The sequence below is a fragment of the Sciurus carolinensis genome, chromosome 3 (genome assembly GCF_902686445.1).
Source record: "Sciurus carolinensis chromosome 3, mSciCar1.2, whole genome shotgun sequence".
Classification (NCBI taxonomy): domain Eukaryota; kingdom Metazoa; phylum Chordata; class Mammalia; order Rodentia; family Sciuridae; genus Sciurus; species Sciurus carolinensis.
In genome coordinates this window covers 76878887-76903983 of record NC_062215.1, presented here as the reverse complement: position 1 = coordinate 76903983, position 25097 = coordinate 76878887, and positions in this window count along the sequence as shown.

The following is a 25097-nucleotide window of genomic DNA, read 5'->3' as shown; positions in this document are numbered from 1 at the left end:
CTGTGTTCACTTCAGTCTTGGCCCAAAATGTTTAGACTAGACTTTTATATTTGTGCTTCTTGCTGTAACATCAGTGTACACACTGCCTTTCCTAGGCACAGGAGTATTTGTTTCACCCCCCAAAATATTTTGTCCCACTACATCCATACTTCATGGTAGTCGGGTGCACAGTTTGATATCTTTTCATTGCCTTGGAAGTAGACTATGATTTCCTTTTTTTCCTTAACATATACATAAGACTATTTCTGGATCACCACATATATCTATAGCTCAGTTGGTAGTGTGCTTGCCTTGCAAGCACAAGGCCCTGGGTTCGATCCCCAGCACTACAAAAACAAACAAACAAACAAACAAACAAAAAACACATATATCTAAAGAAAAAAAAAGTTATTTGGTTGAAATGTGAGCCATGGGACTCTGTGGTACTAATTATCTGACTCCTCCAGGTTTACAAGAATGTAGTGTCAAACTGTGCTCTTGGCACACATGTGGGAAAGTATGAGGAAGATGGCTGCCTGTCCTCAGTTTAGCTCTTCTCTAAGAAGGAAAAAAGCTGCATGTTGCACAAAAGACTCCCCATTGAACGGGGAAGTAGTGCTTTGAGCTGGCAGGGAACCATATTGGTGTTGCTTTTAAAGTGGAAAGGAAAAAGCTATCTCCACATAACATGGAGAACTATTGATCCTAGAATAGTGTCGTTTTCCTTCTTGATGGGCACCACATTAAACGATACCTAGATGATACTGATGTCATTCTGGGGACATCTCAGTGCATGCTGATGACAAAGCAGACTTTTAGGAGTTAGGACATACAGATTCTGTTCTAGATTCTGCTTCCTACCAGCTTGGTAACTTTTCTGAACCTCAGTTTCCTCATTAGTCAAAGACAGCATTGAAAGGTACTCCCAGTCTATTTCATAAGATCATGGATGTAAAGATTGATGTGAGTGCAATGCATTATCTTTCTTTTTTGCCCTATGGGATTGAGATTAATTGACTAATGTTTCCTTGGCTAAATTCAATCACTTGTTCACTCATTCAACACATTTTAATCTAATTGTTAAACTAAGACTTAAATCTCAGTGTAAACAATTTTATCAGATTCAAGTATATAGGAAGCCTCAGCTGGTAGTTGCAGTTGTATTGTTTCTGCTGTGTGTGCTTAATTTGCATACCACACCTCAAACTAGTCAAAGGCTTTCTGTGAGAGATGCTGGATGGGCCTTCTGGGAAGGGCTGCCTTACCATCTCCTGGCTTGAGAAAGATGGAAGTGACCCCTGGGGGAAGGATCTGAGTCAGAGCATCCTGTGTGTCCACCTGTACTCCTCAGGGTGGAAGTATTGCTCGGCAGATTGGTCACTCCTTTGGGGGAATGGGTACAGGCATTTCAGTCAGAGCTAACCAGGAGTCAGGCATTTTACATAATAAATAATCATTGGTGATTAAATCTATGGCAGGAAACAGGACTAAGTCCTGATTCCAAGGAGTTTATGGTATAGTGGCAACTTTTGACAAACCCCCCAAGTCCTGATTCCAAGGAGTTTATGGTATAGTGGCAACTTTTGACAAACCCTCCAGGAAGGTATTAGGATTTCCACCTTACCTATGAGGAAAATCAGGTTTGAATTGTAAAGGGGACTGCCTAACTGCATCATGTGGATGGTGTATAGGAGAACCAGACTCTAGTCCTCAAGTCCTTAAGTCCTTGTACTTTTTCTTACATTTTACCTTTTCCCTAACATGTGCTTGGCTTGTGTTGAGTCAAAAGCTAGTGATGACCATCAAGTGACATGTAGACTAGCAAATAAGGTGGTTAGATGCCTCTGTGCCCCGGTGGCACCACAACAAGAGTGACCCAGTGACCTGATGTTTGCAGTGGGTTAGAGAGAGTGGTGGCCACCAAGATTGCAGGTGACTGTTGTCATTCTAGAAGGAGGTGGTACAGGTGGACTCTCCTTGATAAGACCGTAAGTGCATATGGGTTGCAACAGCCCCAATTCATGGGGTTCCATGTATCTAGGTGAGAGCCTTTCCAAGGAATAAAGATTCGCCCACGTTCAGAAGTCATCCACGCCTTTCATTCATGGGCCATCTGACCAAAGGGGTGACACAGATTAAAAAAAAAATTTTTGCAGACATTTAGCAAACATTCAGTCTTTCTGGAGAAGTAAGTGGTTGGACTTCCATTTACTTCTCTGTATTACTCTTTGCCAAAACTCAACATTCATTCTCTAGAGCAGCCATAGGAAAGCATCCCCATCTTTTCTAGTTTTATGATTCTTGACTTTTAGCCTTTACTCTGGTTTGCATCCAATAATTAATTTTATGTGTCAATTTGCTGGATTAAAGGGTGCCCAGATATTTAGTTAAACATTATTCTGAGTGTGTCCATGAGAGTGTTTCTGGGTGATATGAGCATTTAAATGGGTGGAATAAGTAAAGGAGTTTGCCCTTTCCATGTGGATAGGACCTGAATAGAACAAAGGGTGCAGGAAGGAAGAATTTGCTGCCATTTTTTCTACCTTGTCACTTAAGCAATGCAATGGATTGAAAGTTGTGTGAGCCAAAATTCACATGTTAAAACCCTAATCTCCAAAATGGTGTGAGAAGGTGGGACCTTTGGAATGTACTTGGGGAATGAGGTTGGAGCCCTCATGAATGGAATTAATGGTCTCATAAGAAGAGTCCAGAGGCCAGGCATGGTGGCACATGCCTGTAATTCCAGTGGCTTGGGAGGCTGAGGCAGGAGGATCGCCAGTTCAAATCCAGCCTCAGCAAAAGTGAGGTGCTAAGCAACTCAGTGAGATCCTGTCTCTAGATAAAATACAAAATAGGGTTGGGGATGTGGTTAAGTGTCCAAGTGCCCTCTACCCCCAAATAAAAAGAAGAGCCCAGAGAAATAGCTAACTCTCCCATGTTAGGACATAGCCATAAATTAGACATCTGCAATCCAAAAGAGGACTCACACTAGAAGCTATGACCTCAGATTTTCAGCTACCTGAACTGTGAGAAAAGAATGTATTATAGAAGCACAAACTCCCTAAGACATTTCAAACTCAGGTCATCTCCCAGTCTCCATGATTTCTCTGCTGACGGCCTCAATCATGTCCAGGAAGCCTCCTTCTGTGCTCTTGCACCAATCAGCCCCCACTACAGCACCCATGGCATGGTACAGCCCTCTTTTCATCTTACCTGTTTGTCTACTCCATTAGAGTAGTCTTACTACTTTGCGCATAGGGTCCATGGATATATTTTCTGTCTCCATAGTACCTCCCAGAGTGTCTGATATAATGTAGATGGTCAGGAAATGAATGGAAAGTAAATAAATAAGGATTGATTACTGAGCATTTTCAGGATTTTTTAAACACTCCATAGTGACCTTGGACATGACATGTGGAAAGTTCAGATACCAGATGAGTTCCAGAAGCCCTTTCTATTTACTTTTCAATTTGGTTTTGAAGCATATTATTCTTCTAGGTTATGTTAGTGGCTGCATTTAATTCCTTAAATGTGGTCCTGTCTCAGGGGCCAGATGCCAACTCCCTGTCAATACCAATAGTCATAAGTTTAGAGATAGTAGGATCTTAGTATACTATCCCTATACTAACAGCAAAGTAATTTAACTTTTTCTGTTTGGCCTAGGTGAAGAAAAGATTCAACTCCTTGAGGATAGGACATAGATCTCATTTATCTCAAGAGCTATCGCATTGCTCACATGACTAGGCATATCTTTGATGTAAATAAGTGTTTGTTGAATGAATAAATGAGCTTGTAGTTATTAATGGTAACTCTTTACATATGCAAAATCCCATTTAAGAATGAAGAAGTGCTAAACTTGGGAAAAATAAGATAACTTTGGATTTTAAAATTACCAATGATAAAGTTTATGGTTGGGCAAGGTCATAATTTTTGTTGTCTTCTAGGTGATGAATTCTATAGCTAGAACTTTACATTTATCATCTGAGTTAATCTCTGCATTAACTCTGCAAATTAAAATTGTCCCTCTTTATGGATAAAGAATTAAAACTCAAAGAAGTTGGGTAATCTAAGTTCACACAGCTGGAAAACAGTACAGTTAGGATTGAAACTCTGAGCTGGTTTGAGACCAGAGTCAATGTGGAGATGATGCAAACTTTGTAGTTGGCGATCCAGAGATCAAGTTACCCCAAAGAAAGTAAGAATGCTGTTAGACATTTAAACTTGAATCCTGCTTGGAGAATTCCTTCAGCAGGACACCTTTGAATTTGAGTCTGATTGCAGCTTGTAGAGGGGTTTCCAGCATGGTCAGGGAGTAGACACTTTGACTGTTGTTCTCTAGCCTCAGGGGTTCTTGCAGGGCTGAGATGGTCTTTGAAACACAAAGATTAAAAGCACAACCTCTGACTTTCAGATGTTGCTCCAACTTCCAGTATTCCCCTCAATTCACTGCAATCTGTGCACTTTTCTTCTTAAAAATAATTTAGACTTTGGCAAGATGGTTGCCCGTTTGGTTTGTGTGTGAGAATGCAAGGAGATGAAATTAGCATTGCAGGCACTTGACAGTTGCTTTATTAATTAGATTGCTTTATTTAGCAGACACTTTTCTATCATCTTCCCTCTTGCATATGCAGAGTAGGCAACTACTTATGTGTTGTGAATTAAGGAATGCAGGGTTGGCCTCCTCTCATCCAAAAATAGCTCCCCTATTAGCTGTCATCAGACCTAGAGTCTTCCTATAGGTAGGCTTCTGTGTCCTGACTGGTTGTAAATTTCACATTAACCCCAGTGGGGTAGAAAGTAATCCTGGAAGTTGTACTTAGAAAAAAATCTTAGAATTTCTCTTGTGCAAGCTCCCAGCTGTTCTAAAAATCCTTTCTACAGCATTTCCCCAGATCTGGTCACCTAGCTGTTGCCTGAATGCTTAGGGGAGGGGTCCTTTCATGGTTAATGGTCCCTTCCGAATAAAAAAATTCTTCCTCCTGTAGAGTTCAAATCTATTTCTGCAGGCTTTATGTCAACATGGAAAGTGTCCCAAAATGGTAAGGACATATAGAGGCAAGCAAGCAGATATCACTGCATCTCATACTTTTCCCTTCTCCTTGGAGAAGTTCTCTCCTTTCTGTCAATACCTTTCACTGCGGAGTTCACATTTCCCCATCTAGTCTGTGAGTTAACATTAACATTTATCACCATTCTCTCTAGAATATTTGAGTTTTTCTTCTCTGTGGATCTCTCTATTTTAACATTAAATGTTCTTTCAGCATTTGACGCTCTCTTATTTATCTTTAAAATAAAACTATCACTTGATCTTTGTGTTTTTATTCAAATTTTCCTTTAGGTATCAAATTATATGATATATATATAGTCTTCACTTCAACTTCATTTCATTCCTTCATCCATCCATCCATCCTGTAATATATCCATTTGCTTCTTTAGTCAATAATCTGGTCAAAAAGGTGTTTTCTATAAATGGCAGAAATAAGGAAAGCTTGTGTTGTGCTTAAGGTAAGTTGAAAGCTGATGACAAAGCCTCATGTCTGCCCCAAGGAAACAGCCCACTTGCCTGCCCTGCATTGCTATTTTGCTACCCTAATATTACCAGAAGTCATCTCTTGGGCAGAGTCTTAAAAAGAACCATATTTGAAGAGCATGTGGGAAACATGGTTTTCAGAATCCTGCCATGAGTTACAGGGTAGAGCTTAAGAGAGATGGTGCTGAAGCTATCATCCACCACCACCAGCTAACAGACCACTGATTTGCCTTCTCATCATCCATGAACAAACCTATGCTGGTATGTAACCTTCCAGACACCAATAACAACAAAAATATGCTTTTACATAATAATAACAAAACTGTCCTACAACACAGATGTTCTCATCTGTCCATGAAAGAAGAGAAACAAAGTCACAATAGTTACAGTAACTAGCTCTGTATGACATTGAAGGAGCTGTATCAATCATGATTCTCCTGTAACAACTTATCACTTAAAGACTAAATTATAAGTTTAAGTATCACCAGTCATATTACATAAAATCATGAGGGAAATAAGAGGTTGAAATATAAAATATAATAAAGGCAAATATCTAAACACCAATCAAGGATATATCTAGCTATTGCACTTTCAGTTTATGCAATTGGTTGAGGCCATATTTGGCATTTGTAATTTGTTTTTTTCTACTATCCATTCCAGTTTCCCTTTGCCCTCAACCAGGCTTTGAGATGGTCAAAGTTCTTTATCTGATGAGATGAATTGAATTTTTTACTTTGAAAAAGTCTGTATTTGACTGTACTTTTGCCATTGGGTATGGGAAAAATAGACTATTCCACTAGGGAATTCTTGACTTATCTGGTTGACATATTGTTCCCTATTATTTAGTAGCTGCTCTATTTTTCCTTTATAATGAGAAAATGCAAATAAATACAATAAATAACCATCTTCTTTGCCTTTTGGTTACTAGAAAGCCAGGTAGCCATCTAAATTTACTGTTCAATGGACTGATTATTGAGTTCCTCAGTGAAATTAGTACTACCTCAGGAACCAGCAGATCTCAATGTTAAAGAGTCAGGAAGAAGAGTTTTGAAAGTTGGTTATAGGACTAACAATGAGGGTGGCTACTCTTGCTTTCATAGTCTCCCACCTTTTTATCTTGGTGTCAGAGAAGGAGTCCTTTATTGGTGGCTGAATCACAGCACACACTGCATTTTTAAAAGTTTGCTTCCTGATTCTGAGCTAGTGCTATAACTGAGTTTTCATAAGGTACTGCAGTATTCTAGGTCAGTGGTTTCTGTGTGATAGAGAAAATGGTTAGAGAAGAGAACTCTGAGGGCACAAGTCCATTGCCTTACTCATTCTGCTGAAATAAATTTCTTTGTAAGAAGCAATATCATATGGAAGTAATACTATGGAAATGAAGGTATTTGGTAGGTTCAGGGATAAGTCCATCAGAAGCATAGGGATAGATAAGACAAATCCAAATCCAGAATAAGTCTATTCTAGTGAGGACAAATTGCTCACCCTTCATTAGAAAGAGCCCAGTATAATCTAACTGCCCCCAGGTGTCTGGCTTCCTCTCTAGGGGTTGATGCCATATTATGGACATGGTTTCCATTTCTGATTTTGGCAGATGGGGAATTTGGCAATGGTAATAGCCAGCAGAGATCTGCATTGTTGAATTAATGTATAACTTCAATCAGTGTCCTGATCATGACTCTCAGGAGCCCATTGGCAAGCACTAGGGCAGTTGGGGAAAGACCTAAGGTAGGTTATCTTCTCTACTTAGTCACTGACATTGACCTTCACAGTAGGTTCCCATGGATTAAGATTGAATGAGACACAGAGAGCTCTGTACTCAGTGCCTCTTCTAACAGGTTCATCTTCCTGCTACTTCTCTCTCAGAACTACTGGTCACTTCTCTGATCCAACTCCATCCTCTCAAGCCTTCACCCATGTCGCCAAACCATTGGTTACTGCTCAGGAATCAGTGAAGATCTACATCTCTGGCCATCTTTCCTTGAGGGCAAAGTCTGATCCTTCATGTTGTAATAATGTTCCTTGAGTGGTCTTTATGACTGACTACATATTTTTATTTAGAAGTTAGAGTACTGATTAAGGAAGATCAGGACCTAGGGATCAGAATGGAGATGTTTGTATGAATTCCAGTAAGACCCATATTTCAAACCTCTACTCTGTGCTGAGCCATCTTTGTCAGGAGAAGCTGATCTTCTCTTGGATGCAGGCACTGTAATGACCTCACCTAGGCCTTTCACTTCTCAGGGGATGTGGCTATCCTCAAGCTCCATCCCTTACACTTGACTTTGCCTTTGGGTTCATAACTATAGGTAGAACTCAGCAGTCCCAGGAAGACATGCATGAGAAATAGCAGTTGATAATCTCAGCTGCTCACCTCCAAAGGGGTGTAGTTCTAGAAGCTTCTGCAGCACTAAATGCTTGCCTGTCTGATGTAGGAATAATGATGGCTTTTGCTGTTTTCCCTTTTCCAGGTGTTTCTTGGGGAAAGATTCAAAAAAGAAGCCAGTCTGGCAAGAGTCTAAGAGATGTAGTTCCTGGGACTCTGCCCTCGTGCCACCAGGGAGAGTTTAGGATAGCAGAGACAGTGACAAGTCCCAGCAGCCACCATGCATGTGAAAGACCTGGCAATGGGAACACTTGCAGGCTCTGAGTAGAAGGAGACATGTTGACGAGGGAAGGAGGAGAATTTCTGTGAACCAGATATTTACTAATTTAGAAATACAATAAAATATTCTCAATTTGGCAAAAGTTGTATCATCACCAGAAATAGTTTCAGAATTTTCCTTACTTGAAAATGTAGTTTTTCAGGACAGAAAAGTGATATAGTTAGTCCCATATAAATGGTTTATGTCCTGGTAAAAACTGGTTCCTAAAAATTACTAACTTTCCAAAGATTCCTTGAAAGCTGTTAAAAATGTATCTCTCATGTGCAAGCAAACAATTCTCTGTGGGATTTGTAAGAGCTGTTTTGGTTTACAGACGCGCTGAAGTCTTTCTCTCACTGATGTGTTTTCTTTTGAGCATGAAATATGTTCCAGCGGAAGCCAGAGAATGACAGAGCCAAGGAGTGAGTGAGACACATGTGTTCATTGAGAGGTTTCAACAAAGCATCCGGATGGGGGCATCTGTTATTAACAGTGGGAGCTTAATTGCACTCTTATTTCTCTTGGCCCATGTGGAGAAATAAGCCCAAACATCCCCTTTGGAGTGATTGCTGAAATGTGAGCTCTATGGAAAAGAATAGGGGCTTAACATTTGAAAAATGTGTACTTTCTTGGCATCAGTGCCCAGAATGTCTGAATTCTGAATAATGCATACATGATTACTTCTGATTAATATTTTAATTCTCAATATTGCACCAACAGGGAGAATTCGAGGACTTCTATAATAATAGGGACAAGAATTTTGATCCAGGCATCAGAGGTGAACTCAACTATATCTGTAAGGACCCTTGATGCCCCAGGATAACCCAGATCTGCCTTCATATACAGAAACCAAAGACTCCAGAATGAACTAGAAAAAATTGGATTTGTGTTGAGATCCTTTTTAGGGAACTAGGATAAGCTGAGAGGGAGCTTTATACCAAGAAAAGGGATCCCATAGTTGGGCCAAATCCTACAGTTGCAGAGTTGGAGAGGGTGTCTTCCTGTGGCTCTTGCAGCCACCCTAGTAGCCAGGAAGATGGCATTGCAGGTTGAGGCAGGGCAGAAAGTGAAAGCTTCAAGGATGGGCACACAAGGAGTCCTGGACTAGACTGCCTAGTTCCAGCAGGGGCCGGAATGGGGGGTTCAGGTCTACTTCGTGGGCAGTGGTCAGGTCCTGGGCTTGCTTTTCCAACTTGTGCTTGTGGAAGTGGAGTTGACAAGCTGTGGTGATGGTGTGAGGCTTGCTGACACCTTAAGACTTGGTTGTGTCAGGAACTGTACCGCTGTCTGTCTCTGAGGAGCAAATGACAAACAGACTCCATGTGTAGACTCCTCTTTTGTGAAGGTCCTTCTGTGACCACTTTTTCCTCTGAGGGCACTGAGCCTGGGCTGGGCTCCAACTAGCCGAATGTGAGTGTATGTACGTGTCCTAGCCTCTAACCATTACACCTGGATTCCCCTCACTGAGGGCAGATCCAGAGGATATGGTGTCATTTTACTCTTCTGGAGGCCATTACCAACCAAGGAAATCATCATTCTGATGATGAGCAGACCCCTGGGGTTGTTTCCTTCGCAAGTGATAGACACTCCACTCAAGTTGGCTTCTGTTACTTTTTTAAAGTGAATTTTATTTCCTCATAAAACTGGAAAAAAAAGAGGGGATCTGACTTCAAAACCATCAGAAGTTGGAGAAACAAATGATGCCATGACTCATGAGGATTCAAATGCCCTCTCCCACTCAGCTCTGATGTTCTCTGACTTAGTATAGCTCTTATGAAGATTTGCTCCCTTTGAACCCTGCCCTACAAATTTGCAAGCAGGGATCCAGGAGAAAAGCAGATTCCCCTTCCCTATTCGTTCTGATTTAAGTGTTGAGATGGTCTTTTCAGCTCAAGTCGGAGCCCAGGAATGTGTCTGGTCTAATCTTTTGTCCAGGGAGATTCAATGTTCTGACTGGCTAGGCCTGGCTCATGTGTCTGCTTCCAGAGATAGGAGTGGAATTATTATACCTGAGTCACTTAAAATGAAAGGTGGAGGGTGGTGGTTCCCCAAGATAATTTAGGGTCTATAACCAAGAGAAGAGGTAGAAAAAAAATAGCAAATGTGTATGGTAGAGCAAGGGAAATTAGGTAAAGCTAGTTCATGAAGCAGTCAGCATAGTGGTGTGCCATTATTGTCCCCATTATGGATATCATTGGGTTAGAATGACTGCCTAAAACAGTGTTAAGAAGGATTCTGAGGCTGAATTTTTGCATCTTGGCTTACAGTAAAAATTGGTAAGCAGAGTTCTTCATGGATGTAGAAAGGAAGGGTGTTTGCCAACCCTGATGTAGAAGGTTCTTTCTTTCACCATGCAGATCACATATGCACTTAAAATGATATATTTTTTTCTTTGAGAAAGATAACAAGAGTCTGGAAATATCTTTTTCTTACTGAAGATGAGCAATATGCTCAAGTGTCTCTTGCTTTGATGAAAGTTCTGGGTATCCTGCTCCCAACTTCCTTCTGTAGAAATCAAGGTAATGCAGAGAGCTTGCAAGTATTATCAAGATCTGTGTAAGAACTGCGTGTGCAGCGTCTAGGGAGTGCTTGAATGCTTTTGCTTCTAGCACAATTACATTGTGAATGAGCCAATTGTGTGGAAGATGTAAAATGTTTCCAAGTGGATTTCTCATCCTGACAAACTCCTCTGCTAACCACCAGGGAGCGCAGAGCTCTTTAGAGTTGAAGAGAGCAGGCGTTAAGGATGGGGAGTTGGAATGCTAGCAGCCCCAGCTCTCCACCCGTGCACAATGCAGTCAGCTGAACCCTCCATGGTCTTCAGATGCCGCCACTCCTGGCCTGTTGGACAGTCCTTGTGCACGGTCTTCCTGCTCTGCCTGTCCTCTCTTACTCAGCTGACATTTCCCAATGAAGACATTTAACTTTATTTTTTACTACCGTTGCTCAGGCATGAGTCAGTTTCCACTGACTCCTGAGCTTCCAATGGCCCCAGGTACACACAGCCACAAGGATTTGGATGCAGAGAGATGTTCCTGGGGGTGTGCTCTCCTGTGCCTATTCAGCAACACCTAGGGTCATTCACACCAGGAATGAGGACACAGAGATTAATGTTACCAATATGTACCAATCCCTGCCCTCAAGTGGAGTCCATTGTCAAAGACAGACCTTCCATTATATAAGCCAGAGTACAGAACACTAAGTTCCAAAGTAGAGCAGATCTACAGAGGCTGTGTGAAAGACGACAATAAGTAGGGTTATCCTGTTTCTTGATGCTCACGGTTGGCAGGACATGTGTTTTTATAATCATTGTCCCAGAGTATAATCATCACATATCTGTTTGCTCATTCAACTTTTAAAGTACTTATTGTGCACTCAGTACATTGCTAAGTGCTGGGCATGCAAAGATGAAAAGGCTGACCCACATCCTTGACCTTGAGATGTTCACATTTATCTCTGGACACGGGGTCATTGGATCATTGTGCTTGGCAGTGCAGACTCCCCCTCTATACAGACTCTCCTCCTAAGACCCCATATTATGTATTCCACTGGAGGACAGGGCTTTCCTAAAATGATCTGCTCCTGAAGGCAGCATGGGATTTTTGTAGCAAGACAGCAATTCTCTGAGGTGTTTGCCCAGAGTGAGGAAGAAGTCCTGGTTGTATGGATGCAGAGAGAACCTACTGGTAGAAGTTAACCTGTGAACAAAGAAGTCAATTCCCTAAAATTTTCTCTGTTCAAATGGTTGTTGACATCTCTTTGAAGGATTTTTAAAGAATGGTACATAAACACCACACTTCGGAGTTATGTTTACAGAGTCATCTATTGTGTTTACAAAGAAGATCTTGATGCAGGAATGTTTAGGCTCTCCATAGACCCAGCAATGCCATCCTCCGGGTGCTGTGTGGGATGCCTTTGAACTGCTCCACAAGCGAACCAGTGAAGCCTTGGGCCACTATTGCCTCCCCGGCCCTGGACTGAACACCAGAAAGCCAATTCCGTGCTCTTCTCTCAACTTTGGAAGGGTATCAGAAATGACATTAAAGTTATTTTTCTGCCACCATCCAATACAATTCTTAAGCCAATGGTTTGCTTTTATCACTTACCTGAAAAGTTGCTAATAAGGATATTTTTAAGTTGATAAAGAGAACATTCTTCTTTTGTTCTTCCAGGGTTAGGCTGCCCTAGCTGGAGACGGGAAAGGCTGAGGTAACTTGTGTGCACTCTTCTGGAGGAATTTTGCCAGTCTTCAAAACAGCACGAATCCCCATCTTGTAGAACTGGAAAGATGACACAGTGGGCCATAGAAGTCTCTCTGGATAGCCTACGCTCTTGCGACCAAAAAACAGCCTGTCTGGGGACAGTGGCTCATGCTGTCCTAGACAAAGGAAGCAGAAAGACCCTCCTCACTGCCAGCAGGTTGTTTTTCCTTTTCATGCTCTTCTCTCTCTCCTTGGGCAGATGGGGGCTTTGGAGAACATGAGGCAGGTAGCATTGGAAAGGGGTTGTGACCAACAGTTTTTTTGTCATTCCATGCTTAATAAGTCTACCTGGAGAATCTGAAAAAGCACTCAGTCCCACAAGGCTGAGTGACATTGCTTTCTCCTCCAGAGCATGCTCTCTGGGAATAATTAGGATTCAGCTATGCCAAGTCCATTTAGATTTTTAAAAAATTCTTAAACCTCTCTACTTGACCCAATGCTACCCTATAAAAAATAGAGAGGGCCTAGTTAATTTTATCCCACAGTTTTCAACTAATATGAGGCACAATCCAATTATAGATGTGAAATTGCCTTCTTGACTCCACGCTCATGGTTGAATGTCACTGAGTCACCATGCATTCTTAGGAAGAAACAGTTTATCTGCAGCATCCTCAGCAGTGAAGGGCCACTGGTGGCAGTGAATCACTGAGGACTGGGAGGTGTGTGAGCAGGACCTTTGCATACTAGCAGACTCATGCACTCTCATGGACGAGGCCTTTGTTAAACTCTCTTCACATGTGATGTTCCTTCTTGGCGACAACACACAAGGACTCAGATCTGCTTTGTGTTGTGCTGTCCTTTGTAGGCATCCAAACGCAATGAGACTGGTCTCCTCTAAAACTGGTCTTATGCAGCTGCTGTCCGCTGTCATGAGAATGGCTCTATTTTTGGGGTGGAGCCTGGGTTTCTCCCTGATGAGTCCAGAGCTGGTAGAGCCTTTGCTGGTTCTGTGCTGGCTTCTGTGGCTAGTGCCTTCTCATTCTGGTCTCTGGTGCTGGCAGAGTCTAGGTTCTAACTCGACATGCTCATCAGACTTGGGTTTTGTTTCCACTTTATAGCATCCTTTAAACTGAAGGACGTGTCCCTTTCCTCTTACCGCTGGTTCTCCAGTCCACAGTTTCTGGATGGGGTGTGTGTCTGCCATTTGAACCTGTGAGTCCTGTCCGTGTCCCATCTGCCTTGGTGACCATCTCTAGCCTACAGGACACTGAGGCATCTTTGCTATACCAACCTTGGCTCTGGGGAAAACTGGGTGACATCTTTCCTCTTCTAACATTTCCAGCCATATCTAGAGGGGTCCCATGTTGGATGTGATGATTCTCTAAGGGCTCTTCAAATTTTCCATCTGTGTCTGGGGAAGCACAAAATGAGCTTCATTTCTCTGGGATTCTCCAAAACTTTTCTGGTGATTTTACTTCAGATTTGTTCTGGGAAGTAAAGGAGAGAAAGGACGATAGTAGAAGGGAGAGAGATCTTTCTCTTTTGTTCCCTGGATCAATAAGAGGTGGCATGAGAGGTCATTGGAAATGCTGCGTCCCACCAGTAGGGGAGTCATCTTGCCATGCCTTGAGTTTATCTTTGACTTCTGAGCTTTCCCCTGAGGGCCATTAGTTATCACCTAGCCAAGTGTTATTTCCTCAGACCCTGTGCATAAAGGCCACCTGTACCTGGTGATCTGCTCTGAAAGTTGAAAATTTCTGAACACCCTCTGAGACATATGGTAGGCTGAACAAATAGGAAAGAGGGCAGAAAAGAGAGTTGTTCTCACCTACTTACTGGAATGCTGAGCCAGGTGGGGACTTTGCTGAGCCTCAGTGCCCTCCAGCAAAGCATGGGAGAGTATGGGGTGTCCAGAAGTCCAATTTTATTGGAGGGTGAGTGGAATGCAAATGCCAAGAACAGGAGCCATTTGACTGTGAATACTGCTCAGCGGCAAACTGAATTGACTATAGTCTTCCATTTTGTGGCCATTTCTTGATGTCATTTTTACAAAAGCTCTACATTTTCTTTCTTTAAGGATGCCTTTTCACTTGGCAATTTGTCTTGTGATTCCTTCCTTGTGATTTGCTCTGCCTGCTATTTAGCACTGACTTTCTACAGGTGTGCCCAGAGCCCACAGTCATCCATCAGAGTGACTTCCTCTGAATCTGTCTCCCACAGGAGCTGCCTGGATGTCCTCCTTTTGTCCTGATATGACAAGATGACTTTAACAGCCAAATCCCCACTGCTAATTCATGTGGAAGAGATAGAACCTTCTGATGGATTCCCTTTTCCTTTTTCCCACACCACTGAACGCAGGATTTGATACTCTCTGATTCTATATGTACCGTAAAACATGAAAAGATCACAATGCCTTTTTGGAAAGTTAAACAAGCACCTTCCAATTTTTGATGCTGCTTTTCTTCCACAAAAATTACCTGGAGAGTGGTTGATTTTCTTCTCTCAAGGAAGCTCTAAAAAGAGAGAGGAGATAAAATTGTGTTATTGTGGACCATCCTCGAGCTCGGCCTTATATCAGCTGCAGGAGGAACTGGAAGACTTGCCTTGGAATTCACCACATAAAAGAAGATCAAACAGCTCAGAGGACCTTGGAGAAGTCTCTGCAGCCACCTGCGGTGCTTTCTGTGCTTTAATACTTTGTAAGTTGTCTCCTTCTAATCATTTAAAGGCTCCTAGAAAGTCTTTTCATTTTTTCCCACTCTTTCCTGGGAAGTGAAGGGTCATCAGAGTTAGTAAAATATTGGCTTTGCTAGTAATGAAATTAATGATGATAATAGCCACCATTTGTTGGCACTGAAGTTGTATTGTGTTTGATATTTGCCATGGTTCTGTAAGACAGAAATTATAATCTCTAGAGCATAGATAGGGAAAACAAGGCTTAGAGCAACTAAGTTACTTGTTGAAGAATACTGAGCTAGTAATAAGCGTCAGAGAATCCAAACCCAGGGCTTTTTGACTTCACATCTGTGCCCTTTCTTGCACCTCAGTTCAATTTTATTGCAGGTCTTTTCTTTCTTCAGTGTCCCTTGTCAATGTCAAAATTATTTCTTTGATTTTCATGAAAAGGCTTATTAAAAGCAATGGGTCAGGGTTTTGGGCAGTGAATCCTGAAGCAGATGGAACATCATTAGAAGATCTCAAGTCTGGCCACACGGCAGAAGAACGTGATAAGCATGGGAAGCACACACATGTGCACACACACCACTGTTATTTATTTATTTTATCCCAGAAAGGAGTAGCTTATCTTGTTTTCACTGTGAAATATCAAAACAATGCAGCAGTATACACAAAAATATCACCCAAAGCCTTGGATAGACTTTTTTCCAAAATATAGAGTCTGTGGTTCTCCTTGGAAATTCTGATTAGAGGATGTGGAGTGAGGCCCCGGGAGGGAAGATGCTGTTCTTTACCTAACCTGTACAGGTTATTCTGACCTCTGATCCCAAGCCTGAGCTAAAGAACCATGCCCTTCTCTAGTCTAAGGCTACGCCTTGTAGACAATGGTTTGTCAACTGGCCTACAGTGCATACCCCTTTTAGATCCCTTCGAACTCTCTTTCTGAGTGTGAGATGGAGCACCATTGGCATGGGAACAGGAGCATTAGAATGGAAGATGAGGGTGCAGAGGGGCCTGAGTACTTTATACGTCCTTTACAACCCATAAGATATAATACATGGGATTTGGATGGCAGACATTGTATCTTAATTTCCTAGACAATTTCATTACCTTCTTTCTGAGATGCAGTGTAATACACAGAATGTTTCTGCATGCATGAGTCAGATGTGCTTGGCCAGGTATTGGACTCTTTCCCTTAAGCTGATGTGTAGGTACCTCATGGGAACTAGTGGTCTTGACGCCATATGTTTGCATTTAGCCCTCCTCCTACCTGGGTAACCTTCTTAATCTCTTTAGGTCTCAAAGTTTTCATTTGTAAAATGGGAATGGGAATGAGTAGAGCAGTTATTACCTAGCATTTATATAAGAGTTGAATGAGATAATCTGTGGAGAGTGTGTGATGCTTTGTCTTAGAATTTTGTGGGCTATTTATCTTGTTCAAATTATTTAGCTGCTCTTGGAAGTGAACTCTTTCTTGAAAATTACCTACAAAAACATCTACCAAATGTCCTGGTTCATTGTAAATATGCAATAAATCCTTAATCCTTTTTTAATCCTTCTGAATACACCAGATCATATAAAAGAGTGTTAAAGACAAGCCAAGGCCCTGCAGTCTAAGCATAGGAGAGGACATTACTTGAGATTGGCAACTTCTGCTTACAGATCTGCCTTCATTTACATCTTCAACACTTCAAGCATTGTGTGCTCAACACCCTGCCTGGTCCCAAGGATGCAGGAAGCCTTTCAAAAAAGGTAAACTACAGGAGAAGAGCACATCTTTGGTCCAGTAGAGATTTCAATGTCTCCATCTTCAAGAAAAGAATTTGTTCTGCAGCCATTATGAGGAGACCTGCAAACACTTGTAAGTGGTGCAAGTCATGCAAGTGATTTATTGATACCCGGTTATTTAATTTGACTGCTGCCCTGGAATGATACCTTGACTGACTGAAGTGTAATAGAGACAGAAAGAAGAGCATCCATGGAAGTTCCTTGACCTTGTTTGTAAGCCTGTTTATGTGCATATAAAACCAAGGTATAAAAGAAAGATTAAAAAAAACAACAACCCTCCAGCAACTTGTGATTTGGGAGCAGATCCCTACTTCAGAGAAGCATTTGAAATGAAGCTTTTCAGACTCTTTTCTCCAACTTCACCCCTTCTCATCTGTCAGTAACTGTTGGTGATGGAGACCTTTACAGGTCAGCTCATTCATCCTCCAGCCTGTTGACAGGTCTGTTGCTCTGCAAAAAAATCTCAGAGAGATAAGCAACTGTCCCCCTTTTCAGAGCTTTCCTGAGAAATAGAACATCTTTCATGCTCTCTGACCCACACTAAGAATGTCTCAAATTAGCATAGCCTTCAAAAGCAGAGAACTCAACAGTTCCATTGGGTGACATGAATGTTATGATTTAGGTATTATGTGTCCCCCCAAAACTCATCCGTGAGACAATGCCAGAAAGTTTAGAGGTGAGATGACTGGGTTGTGAGAGCCTCAACCCAATCAGTGAATTAATCCCCTGCAGGGATTAACTGAGTGGTAACTGCAGGCTGGTAGGGAATGACTGGAGCAGGTGGATCCTGGGGCATGCCTGGAGGTATATATTTGGTGAGCTGAGCTTGGTATTTCTCTTCTTCCTGATGTGATATTTTGAGCCACTTCCCTCCACCACACTATTCTGCATGGTGTTCAGCCTCACCTCCAGCCCTGAGGAATGGAGTCAGCTATCTACAGACTGAAACCTCTCCAAATGTGAGCCCCCAAATAAACTTTTCCTTATTAAAATTGTTCTTGTCAGATCTTTTGGACACAGCAGCAAAAAAGCTGACTAAAACAATTGATTATGCATCTTCAACTAAAGAAGACATGGAAACTGAGTATGTAAGGGTCAGAAGTGAACAACTCTGCTCTTCCCTTATGACCTCACTGTTATTCCAGCTATTGTTTCCATGAAAAATCACCTCCACTTCCAGTAGCTGTTTTTCAATTCAATCAAATGCTGCATTGTCCTATTCAAGATGTAAGTCAATTATGCCATCAGGACCTCCATTTAGGATAGGGAAAATATATTTTCCCTGTGTAGAGCTGAGCCTTACTATCCAAATTGACCCTTACCTCCTGGGTGTGGCTTGAGGGCTCTGAAGTCCCCAGTGCTTAGGATTTCTATAGCCCATACATTTTTAGTTTCCTTTTACAGTACCTATGCACACACACTCTCATTATGCCAGTGTTTCTCCCTGGAAACTGCATTTATTTCCTGGAAGATTTTGTATCTGGTGCTGTTAGCTGATCTTAGGCACACTGGGTCAATGTCAACTAGTCACAACAGATGTGTCTGGCTTGCTGGAACTGAGTGCTTCTCTGCATTGTTGATTGATCTCTGGCTTCTGTTTTCATATTGGGAGGACTGGGGGCTGACCCATGAAAACTTTCTGTCCAGGGTGCTTACATAACTCCATCACCCGAGACCAGATTACCCTATAATGACACTAACAGTTATGACCCTGTGTGATCAATGTCCCTAACAGGCACTTACCACTTACTGACTTTGTGAGTTAGCATGCCACTGGTTTTAAGTAAGAGGAAACAGTGACCAAAATTTGGTGGAGTGATAAAGAAATTCATTGTTGAATTTAACAAACTGCAATTGCAATATTGCTCTAGGTCTGATACAATTAGAAGCCCAGGGATGATATCTAGAGAGGTCTCCCCATTTTTCCATCTTTGGTGTGCCTCCTTAGACCTCCAGATGGCTCCTTGCTCATAAAGTGACTTCTGTTTTCCAGCTGCTACATTCAGACGTTTTAATGCCCACAGGCATGAAGATATTGTTTCTTCCAAGGCCTCCTTCTGAAAAGAGAAAGGCCTAGTTTACCAGAATCCTTGAGGATTTCCTCTCATGTGTCACCAACCAGCTGATTGAATGCTGATCCATTAATTCTCACAGCAATAGGAACGTATCCAAGATTGGACTAAGGCTGGATCCACCTTCCCCTGGGCACCCAACCCTGAGGGATTCTGTTAGAGTGGAGGAGGAGGGACATCACTATCAAGGGTGTCTATAACTAAATAAGCAATCTTGGACAAATGTACTTCTCCTTTTGAGAACTAGATCATGATCACTTTATTTGCTTGATTGACAGCAATGGCCTGGGGTTTACACTGACTGCTGAAATCAAGAGACACACGATCTTCATCCAGCTCAAAGTTGAAAGGAGAGGAAACAAGCAATAGCACAGTATACACATTAGCAATATAACGGAGATCTTTGGGGTTCCCAAGCTTCCGAATATTTGCAAGTTAATCAAGACAAAGCCACGAGGGCACAGACAGAGACCAGTTCTGGGGACCTATGTCTTTTACACCCTGCTGTACTTGACTGAGGGGTAAGTGACCAGAGTTCATTCCCAGTGCAGCTTAATCTCATCAATATCCACTCCCTTATCAACTGTGGGTTACTCAAAAAATAACCTGAATGATGAGGTGCTGGTGCTCAGTCTGCACATTATCTTGTGTTTATCTTGGATGCGTTGTACTTCTCTAGGTTCCTTAAGTTAGCTTTGCAAGAAAGATTCAACTGAAGGTCAAATCTGAGGTTTCCCTCAGGCTAGAGAAAAGGCCACTCTCAGTCATTGACCCTTTCCTTCCAAGTTTAAAATGCATGTTGTATTAAACATTCTAACAGAGTGATAGGAAAATTATATACACTAAATAAACACTATTGTTCTAACTTTTCCTTGCTGAAGGACTGCATTCACTGTCATTTTTATTTTCCTCTGTCCCTTTCCTGAAAGAGATTCTGTTCAATGGTTTTGTTTGATCTTTCACTTAGACTTGGGTTCATCAATAGTCTTCCTCCAAATACTTATCAGTGAGCATTTCTTTTAGATTTTTTCAAGTTTCCAACCAGTTGAAGGGTTCTGGATATTTTGGAGAAAGGAGTTGGTTGCCATCACTTATCAAAACCCCTTGGACCTGGCCATTTGAGCATGACCATAGCTCAAGAAGGTGACAGTAAGACGTAGAGTGCAATTCTTCTTTCAGACACGTTTGTGTGTAAGTGGCTTCAGGCTTAAAGGGAATCAATTGCTAATGGAAAGACTGTCACCTCTTATCTGTGTAATTTCAGGAAATTCACTTACTAACCAATGTTAGTCTGATTTCCCTCCTCCTGGAAAGGGGAAAGCATCACCTGTTACCTTAGTCTGTGCAGGTGATGCTATGATTTAGATATGTTGTATCCCCCAAAAGCTTGGGCCCAAATGTACGGAGTCAGCCAACAATGGGCTGAACCTCTGCAACCATGAGCCAAAATAAACTTTTCCTCCTTTAAGTTATTCTTGTCAGGTCTTTTGGTTACAGCCATGGAAAACTGACTAAAGCAAGTGGCTGTAACCAAATAATAAGCACTGGGCAGTTTATAGACAAATGGGAATCCATATGTCATAGTTGTAGAGGCTAGAAAGTTCAAGGTCAAGGTGCTGACAACTCAATTACTGGTGAGAGTTCTTTTTCTGGGTTGCAGACAGCTGTCTTCTCACTGTGTCCGCACCTGGTGGAAAGAGAGGGAGGAAGGGAAGAAAAAGGGACAGAGGTGGGACGGAGGGAGGGAGGAACTAGAAGAGGGAAGAAGAGTGGTAGAGAGAGAGATAAGGAGGAGAAGAGAGAATGAGAGAGAGAGAGAGAGAGAGAGAGAGAGAGAGAGAGAGAGAGAGAGAGGTATACTCTGTTATCTCTTCCTCTTCTTATAAGGAAACTAATCCCATCATGAGTCGCCACCTTCATGACCTCATCTAAACTCAATTGCCTACCAAATATTCTATCTCCAAATACCATCATGCTGGGGGTTAGGGCTTCAATGTATGATTTTTGGGGGATGCAAATATTTAGTACATAGCACTGATCTTTCCCAGGAAGACTTTGATAATCCCATGAGAGACTAGAGGAGAAAAATCCTTTGTTACAGACGAAGTGTTATTTGGAGGTGAAGGGACCTGCTCTAGTCTGAATATTTGGGTCCTTCTTAAATTTATGTATTGAAACTGTAACCCCCACAGTGAGGGCAGCAGGTGGGGACTTTAGGACAAGATTCTGTCATGAGGGTGAAGTCTCCTGAATGGTATTAGTGTCCTTATAGGGAGGGGTAAGGAGGTAGTTGTCTTTCTATCATGTGAGGACACAGCAAGAAATTATAGCAACTGAAATATACTAAGATAGGAACCCTTCTAGCAATATCTCAAATCACTGTATACAGTCAAGAGAAAGAGAAACAACTCTGTGCAACTGATGTCTCTCTTAGAAGGAGGGGAAAGCCCTGCTCAGTCCATAAGGACCTGTCTGTCCCTTGTCCATAGGTGGGCCCAGACATCTGCTGCTTTACCCTTCTCTCCACATCTCTGGCCCTGGAAATTCCTGCAAGCTAAGTCCTACTCCAGGAGGCAGGCTCAGGGGAGCTAACTGCTTTTGGTGCAGTAACTTTAAAGAAGTACCAAACCTCAGTATAACAGAGTGAGGTAAAGCCATCATTCCCATTTAATAGATGAAAAAAAATCAAGGTTTGAGTGGTCAGAAACCTTACCTGAGGCCACAGTCTCGTCAGGTATGATGGAAGGATCCCCATGTCTCCAACTTTAGCGACAGTCCACATCCTTTCCAGTGGCCATGCTGCCAAGCCCCAGGCACTGGGACTCACCAAGCTGACAAGGAAGCACATTCCTGCCCAGGGGTCCTGGCCCTACTGTAGTTTTGCTCCTGGCATGCGTTTCAAGCTGAGCATCTGCTTGCTCTGGAGCTCCTCGAGGTGGACATGGAACTCACTGTTCCCTTGGGTCCATTGGCCTGTTGCTCCAAAAACTGAAGACTGGCACAGCCCTCCTTTTGCAGCCCGCTGCTCAGGAACAAGTGATGCAGCTGGCAATACATTAATTTTCAACAGATTTCCCTGATGCTGACCCTATTATTCCAGCCTTTGGCCTGAGGGCCCATCACTGGATACCACAGGACTGCATTTCAATGAACAAAAGAGCCAGTTGGGCAACTGGAGGGGAGGGAGCAAGAACGTTCCTGTTCTCCAAGGCTCTGGTCTTCAGGGACACAGGGGGTGAGATGATTGTTCTGCAAACATTCACTGCCTTGGTTTTGGGCCCTGGTCATGTGACTTGCTTTGGGCTGTAGAATGGGAGGCAAGCATCAGTGACTTGCTCCTGAACTGAGACCCTAAGAGTCTCTGTGTCCCTCTGGCTTATCCTCACACTCTCAGCCATCTCCATGAACAGACTGTGTCCCAGGAAGTGTGTTGGTCCCAGGAGGAGGAGAGACATATGAAGCAGACCCAGGCTGGCCAAACCAGCAGAAACACAGATGTGAGTGAGAAATAACACTTACTTTTACACCACTGAGATTTCATGTTGTTTTGCAGCAAAAACTGACTGGTACCTGGGGAGACATGAAGATGATAAAGTATAACAATAGCATAATGTATGGGAGGAGGCAGAGGGACGTGATGAATGGCATCTTTCCCCGGGCACAGCTGTAGCGGGGTTTGGTCCCTGCATGGCAAGCCTCGCTTCAGCAGGAAGCTGGATTCTGCTCCGGCCTCCGCTCCGCTCCTCCCTGCTGCCGTTAACTGGGTTATTCTCTGAGAAACAGGACTGACTCTTCCAGGTCCTATTGTTTAATTCTCCTTACTCATCCCGTGCAGTTAGTGCCTCCCTAGCAACCTCCAGGCAAACCAATTACCAGCCTCCAGTTCAGCTGGAAACACTGCAATTATTCAGGAAGGATTATTAAGCAGTGCACATTTTAACCTTAAATGTTATAATTATGTCAAAACTTAAATGACAACCATTTGTCCTTTAGATAGCATTGTGAGGGATCTGGAGATCTTTTATATTTTCTTTTAAAACACAGTTAAATCGCTAATGACTCCTTTGCCAGATCTTAATTCTGAGCTCACTGTGTTAGGAAAACCAACCCAGTAATTACAGCGAGAGCAAGATGTCAATAGGGCAGCACCACCAGGGAGCAGAAGGTGATCATGAGGGGCACCCAGAAAGGGGACATCTTGAGGAGCCACGGAGATAATGTGGTTCCAATCTGGCACTTGTGCATTTAAAGTCCAGAAAAATAAAGGATGGTGCTCAAGGTCACATATCCCCGGGCCCGAGTTGGGATCTAAGATTTATGGGGTATCTTCCATGAAGTTTCTCCTGTCTTATTGCTTTTATTAGCATGTTTTAATCCCAATAATAAACTCCTGAGTATTTTCATTTTTCCTATAGTTGGTGAAACTGAGGTTCAGAGAACTGAATAGTCCACCTCTTCCCATCTATTCCCCACAGAGAGGAAGGAAGAGTTTTGTTCCTTTTCTAGTAGCTTCGTACATTTGAACCCTTCAAGATAAGGTAATCGCTAAGTTCAAAATCATTCAAATATCATCATGTGCTGGATTCCAACCTATGCCACCATCACAGAGTTGCTGGTTGAGATGGTTTTTTAGTTCACTAGATGTTCACATGAAGTTCTATCACATATTTGGCCTGAAAATGGGTTTTGTTTGGTCCATACAGTGTATGAATTAAGAAAAGAGTTACCGAATTTGAAAGTTGGGATATTTTACATGAAAATCTTAATTTATTTTTTGTTTTGAAAGCATCTGAGAGCTGACAATACTGTCTGCATTTAGAGAGAACATGCCAATGTCACCATGACTCACAATATCCCTGGGTCTTCCTTTGTCTGAGTCTTGCAAGTCTTGTCTTCTCTGACCCCAAAGAGGCCCTTGCATCTGCCTTTCCTTTATGATTTTGTGGAGGGCGTGGGCAATTCCTGAGGGAATGAATGATTGCTTTCTCCCAAGCAGGGCTTTTGTTTATTTCCTAGCCACTTTCCCTTGCACTTCTCCCATCTCCTTCACACATCTAGCCTTTATCTTCACAGGCTGAGAGGTGGAGACCATCTTTTGGACCCTCTCTCCAGAAGAGGAAAACAATTAGGTTTACTCACATCCTGAGACAGCCACCTAAGAGAGGGTTGCATTTTGGACAAAAAAGGAATTACTCTGAAAGGAGGAAGTCTTTATTCCTCTTACTTCAGAGAATTCTTTACTCCCTGTAGGAAGAAGGCACTAGTGAATATGAAAGTGGTAGGGACGGGACAGTAGCCGTGGTAGTAATGTGTGAACCCACAAGAGCATAATGACCTCCCACCGTCCTTGGCTCTGGTATGATGCTGTATCCTCCCTCAGACACCTCAGACCTGAGATATAGGAGACAGGATGGTGCGTGGCTTTGCTCATAACTGGACAGTGCCACTTCTTCTCACTTCACCATGAGTCTTTGTCAGGCAAGTCTTAGAAAAGCAATGTTGTTTAACAGACCTCCATCTTTCTGCTACAGTGAGTGTATCTTTCATGACATTATATTACGATCACCTGGTTTCCTCCCAGCATACCCATGAAATGTGTAATGCATTCCCAAGAGTGAGGTTCCCTCTGAAATCTTCAAAGGAAAGAAGTCTGGTTTCAAGAACTACCATAAAACTAAATTAAAGGCATACGTAATGATTTCTTTGCACACTGGGGTTTGGAGTAAGGGAGATTGGGTTCTAATCTTGATCTTGCTGTTTCTTTGACACGGGGTTTGCTTTCTGTCTTAGCTCTTCCTTCTTTCTTTCCACCCTCTCTGCCTTTCTCCCTCTCAACCTCCTTCTATCCTTCCTTCCCTCATCACGCCCTCCCTTGCCTTCTTTCTCTTCCCTTTCCCATTAAATTAGCACTTATCTGAATAGTTGTAAAATAAATAATTTTAGAAAGGATTTGAGGCATTAAAGATAATGCATTAAATTTAAGAACCAGATATTTAAAGATCACACTGCTCTTTCAACTCCATATCAACATTCTGGGTAGAGAGAGCTCTTGCTATAAACTTCATCTTCTGGTTGGAGGGACTATCTAATTGCCTCTCTTGAGATCCACTATGCCATTTGGTAAACAGCTGGGTTGAGGACCTGTCTCTTTAACTTGCTCCTCTCTGTGGAAGTCTATGAGCTTCTAGTTCTGATGACATTATAA